Genomic DNA, 6,000 nt, shown 5'->3' on the forward strand with positions numbered 1-6,000 from the left:
CGTGAGTCCCCAGGGCTTCTGCTGTAAGATTTAAGGCAGGAGGGACTGTTTAAGTAGGTGAGGCCTGGAGACCCCTGTGACTGTATGTTTCTGTCCTTGGTTCCTGCTGCTCTCACATCACAACAGGAAAGGAAGGGATGAAGAGAGTTTTCTGGGGTGGGGGAAAGCCCCTCTCTGCCTGCTTCAGCCTTCCCCCAGCCATCTCATCGCTGACCTGCTTTGGGACCCCTCATGTGTAGTGGTGAGGACAGATCCATGATGCTTACAAGAAAGAATTCCTTTCCTTGGGGCCTGGAGAGATGGCTCAGCGGTTAAGAGCACTGACTGCTCTTCCAGAGGATCCTGGGTTCAATTCCCAGCACCCACATGGCAGCTCACAGCTGTCTGTAACTCCGGTTCCAGAGGATCCTGGGTTCAATTCCCAGCACCCACATGGCAGCTCACAGCTGTCTGTAACTCCGGTTCCAGAAGATCCAATACTCTCATACAGACATACCTTCCTGCAGGCAAAACACCTATGTGTATAAAATAAAAATAAATAGATTTTTAAAAAAAGAGAAAAGAATCCCTTTCCTTATGTCCTGAGAATTGCCTGGATTTGGGCTTCTGTGCCGTTGGCTTTTGGAAACTATAGATTTATTTTTCCTTCTCTTCCGTAAAAACAGACTACAAATTACATAAGCTTCAGTTTTTATCCAAATGCTGACTTCCTTTGGTATGGAGATGTGCCACTCCTAGATATTTGTCTGGGCACTGTGTGACTGCATACTTCATCACACACACACACACACACACACACACACACACACACACACACACACACACACACACACACACACACAGTGGGTATAGTTCAATTGGTAGAGTGCTTGCCTGGCAAGTTTAAAACCCTTGGTTCAACCTCCACTAGAATATAAAGTCAGGTATGGTGATTTGTGCCTGAAACCTCAGCACCCAGGAGCCAGAGGCAGAGAGGTAAGGAGAATCAGGAGTTTATGGCCAGACTTGGCTACATAGCGAGTTTAAAGACCAACCTTCATAATACGACACCTTGTTTCAACAAACCAACCCCACAGATGTTTACTTATTCTCCATTTAACAAATGTGCTTCAGGTGCCTGCTCAGGTCTAGCCCTTTGCCAATAGGAGTGGGTCCACAGCTCTGGTCCCCACCTTCAGGGCTTATCAGAGGAAAGGAAGGAAAATGATTGCTCAGTGATTTAACTGACTAACCATGTAGTAATCAGAGGAGCCAGAGGCCACAGTAGCTAGGGCAGGGGGACACCCAACTCTCCTGGAGTATGACACAGGACGTGTAAATAAGACGAGGTAGTTAGACTGGATATAGGTGTGTGTGTGTGTGTGTGTGTGTGTGTGTGTGTGTGTGTGTGTGTGTGTCTGTGTGTCTGTGTGTCTGTGTGTCTGCCTGTGTGTGTATGTGTGTGTGCATGCGTACATGTCCTGGGAGAATAAGCAAGGTGTGGGAAGGGCTCCAACAAGTTGGGCAGGGGAAGAACAGTTTGAGCTACAGGCCGATGATGGTGGGTGTTCAGCAACAGTCAAGCCTGTGGGCCTTTGCCAGCTTGTGGTGGCAAGGATTTGGATGGCTCAAATTTTCTATTTAGAAAGACTGTTTGGCAGGTTTTCAGCCCAAATCATAGGCTCTTTCAGAAAAGAATTCTATGTAATTTTGCTCACATCAAAGTCAAAATTGCATACATTTGGATGGCCATGCTATCCAGGCCATATTACAGACACCATTCCCACAGTGTCCAGTGCCCACTCACCACTTCCTCCCAACACCAACCCAAGAGGGAGGCCCTGATAGGACAATCAGAGCAAGACCGGGACCTAGCTTTAGCTGATGGTAATAGCTACTGAGGACCCACAGTGACTCCAGGGATGCTGACAGTATTTGAACTAGCAGAGAACACTGGCAGTATCTGACCCTGAATGGATCCTCCAGGTAAGTGGACATGTGTGTTGGACACTTTACTCAGCCAGACTGACAAGAGGAGTTCTCTAGCAAGAGGTAGCTTGTCTGCAAGACTCCTTTGATGGTTGACATTGCTTGTTAGCTGGCCAGGATCTAGACTCACCTCTGAGAGACACTCTGGGCATGTGTATGAAACAGTTTCTAGGATGAGCTAATTGAGTAGGAAGACTCACCCTAATTGTGGTGGGCAGGAGACACACAGAACGGATAAAATGGGAAAATTGAGTTGCAAGTTCATCTCTCTGCTTCCTGACTGAATTTAATGAATCTGGCTGCCTCAAGATTTCTGCTGCCATGCCTTCTGGGAAAAGATGGATCATAGCCTTGAATCTGAGCCCAAATCCTTGCTCCCCTAATTTGCTTTTGTCAGAGCTCTGTGGTCAGTCCCCTGGCCTGAGTTGAGCACAGCGCTTCACATCTCTAAATCAGGGCCCAAGGAAGAGCTGCTTCAGTTACTCTGTGTGTGTGTGTGTGTGTGTGTGTGTGTGTGTGAGAGAGAGAGAAGAGAGAGAGAGAGAGAGAGAGAGGGGGGGGAGGAAGGGAGGGAGGGAGAGATCTCAGGTATTGTTTTTCAGGCACCTTCCTTTTTGTTTGTTTGTTTGAGACAGGGTCTCTTTCATTGGCCTGAAACTTTTGTCAAATAGCCTAGGCCAGCTGTATCCAGGTGAGCTCCAGGGATCTGTGGTCTCAGATTCCCATCTTGTCATCAATGGGCACATAGCTTTTTTGTGTATGGGTTACAGGGATTGAACTCAGATGTTGAGGGTTGGGGGTTTCTGAACATGTGTAGTGTCTGATCAAAAAGTCCCTGTGGACAGTGGCTTGTGTTCCAGAACTTTCCCTGCCCTTTTCCTCTCATTAGATATTTAGGTCTGCTTCCTTGCCTGGGCTTTCTAATTTGGGAACTGGGAGTTGCATTTTAAAAATTTAATACATACTTACAATTTAAATGCATGCATGAAGAGTATGAACATGCTATGATGAAACCCATTATTTTGTAGACAGACCTAAAAAAATTAATAAAAAGAGGAGAGAAGAGGGGAAGAGGGAGAGAGGGGGAGAGGGGGATGGAAGAGAGAGGGAGAAGGGGAGAGGGAGACGGGAGTGGTTTTCATTAGTGTGGAACATCCCTGTGCCCTATTCAGTTGGCAAAATGTCTGGCTATGAGCCTACAGAAGAGGACACACAATTCTGCCTCATGTCCTCTCCCTTGGCACATCTGTTTGAGTCTTTACTTTCAGTCACCCTCTACTGCTCCTACCTCACCCCCTCAGCCCAGTATTGTCACATAACTAAACAGCCACCTTCCTCTGCTGTGCTGAGATCTGGCATGGCCTCAGAGGTGTCTTAACAGATTCAAGAACATGGTGTCTATGCTAAAATCTAAGGTTTGAATGACAAACAAAGGTATGATTCCACCTAAGTTCACTCAGGGAAACCAATGAGTTTACTGGGGGCTAATTACAAAGCAATGGATACTAAAATACAGCCTTAAAAGAAGCCATGCTGCTTGCAGTCTGTATCAAGCATGACCATGACTTCCCCATAGTTGGGTAGATGGAGCCCCCTCCCCTACATCTTCTGACTGTATACTCTCTAGCCCCTCTCTGAGGCCACATACAATTGGAGCAGAACCGGTTGGGAGGAGTGGCTTGATTCCAGGAAGGAAAGTCAACAGTTAATACACCCTGCTGGGACTGTCTTTTGCAAGCCAGTCCAGCTGAACTGGTGAAGATGGTAGCCCTATGACTCAGAGGATAATCCTGTATGACAGCTTCAACTCAACATAATAGCTGTAATAGTTCAAAAGACATCAAAAGCCGGGGTTTAAATGTAGCCCAGTGGCAGGCATGAAGCCCTGGGTTGGACCCCCAGCACCTTATGAAAAACAAAACAAAACACACACACAAACAAAAGCAGGTGTGGGGGCATACACCTGTACTCTCAGCACTCTGTGGGGGCAAAGAATCTGAAACACACACTTGTACGTATTTCTCTGAGTCCTGATTAGACACTTGCTACCAGCCAGATCCAGTTCATGTTTAGCTACATGCTAAAATGAAGACCAGACTGGACTACATGAAGCTCTGCCTCAAAACCAAAAAGCAGTTGGATGTGGTTGCACACATTTTAAATCCCAGCATTGGAAGGCAAGCAGATCTCACGAGTTCAAGGCTAGCATGGTCTACACAGTGAGTTTGGTGAAGGCTACAAATGAAATAAAACAAACACAAAAAACAAAGCTGGCCAAGGTCTCCCAGGCCATTTTCTCTTTGTCCTTTCAGGCCTCAGAGTCTTGAGGAAGAGAACAAAGACTATGACATAGGCCCTCAGCTTTGGCTGTGAAATGGCACCCATGGGACAGGCACACATCTCATCTCAGTTAAGCTACTGGGATATTTCATTAGCTTGGGTATTGGATGGCTTCCTTTATGGGTAGTTCCTGGAATCTCTGATGAGGTTAGTTATTAAGGCTTTGACAGAGGAAGAAAGCAAGCTCAGATGGAAGGCTTTGGGTATTCCTACTTAATCCTTCCAAAACTCAGAGTGTAAGTCAGACAGCTGTGGTCCACAAAGAATGTTTCCCTCAAGATTAGCCCTGTCACCTGGGGCCTTGGATGGCCAGGAGCAATGAAGAATACTTATGGTGAGGGCTGGGAGATGGAGCCTGATGACCTGAGTTAAGACCCCCCAGAATCCACTTAAGAGCCAGGTGTGGCAATGCTCTCCTGTAATCCCAGTGCTGGGGAGGGGGAGCCAGGAGGATTCCAGAGCTCCATGGTCATCCAGTCCAGCCAACCGGTGAGCTTCAGGTCTGAGAGACCCTGTCTCAAAAAGAGAGGTGGAGAGGCAATGTGGGCACTCAGAAGGCAGAGGCAGGGGGATCTCTGAGTTCCGGGCCAGCCTGTTCTACAGAGTGAGTTCCAGGACAGCCAGGGATACACAGAGAAACCCTGTCTAGAAAACCAAACCCAAAGGAAAAATAATAATAAATTAATACTGAGGAAGACACCTAATGGTGACCTCTGACCTCCAACTTGCACGTGCACACACAGACACACACACACGGGATACTATGGAGGTGATATTTCATGGCTGTTAACCACTTGTTAATTATTAATGATGAACTAGTTATTAATGTTTTAAAAACATACAAACGTGTAAGGATAATAGGTGTTGAGCTTAGTTAGTCGTATTAACTTTAGATGAACGGTCACAATTCCCTCAGTGCTCCCCATTCCCCATCCTTCCTCTCCCCCAAGAGGGAATGTTTGTTCTAAGTTGTTGTGTAAACTTCATACCCATGCTTAATAATTTTACTGGCATATGTGAACCCAATAAACAATTCACAGTATTTTTTGCATGCTTAAAGTTCACACAAATGCATCCAAAGATTCTAGAATTTTTTAACTCAGCATTCATGTATTTAAGATTAATTGGTGTGTGGTAGATCTAGTTCATTTTGGTCTACTACATACTATTCTATTACATGAATGAATCACGATTTATTAATTTATTCTCCTACTGATAGACATGATTAGGATTTTTCATTGTAGAGAGTGCTACCAAGAGTAGCCCCATGTGCCCTTTTGCTCAGGGGTCATTGGGTGTGTACACCTTTCATGTTTGCCTCTAAGCCCATATGGCCTCTTCAGGCCTCTGGATTACTCTCCTCAGGTGTAACTGTCCTGAAAAGAGGCGTGGGGAGGCTCTAGGATCTTGTGATGTTTTGGGGCAAGTCAAGCAGTCCATGGGATGCCAGAGTTCATTTTCTCCATCTAGCACCCACCAATAAGGGCTTAGGGGTGCTATGGGCTTTCTGATGTATGTTTGGGGTAACTTATCCACTTCCCAAGCTCCTGTCTCCCATAGCTAGGGAAAGCAAAGCATTCCTTAGTGCTGCTTAAAGATTTACATCTATAAAAAACCAGTCCTGGGTCTGATGGGTGGCAAGTGTCCAACTGATACCGAGAATGATAAATAAAAGTGTCTCTGGCGGGCGTT

The sequence above is a fragment of the Cricetulus griseus genome, chromosome 4 (genome assembly GCF_003668045.3).
Source record: "Cricetulus griseus strain 17A/GY chromosome 4, alternate assembly CriGri-PICRH-1.0, whole genome shotgun sequence".
In the NCBI taxonomy this organism is placed as follows: domain Eukaryota; kingdom Metazoa; phylum Chordata; class Mammalia; order Rodentia; family Cricetidae; genus Cricetulus; species Cricetulus griseus.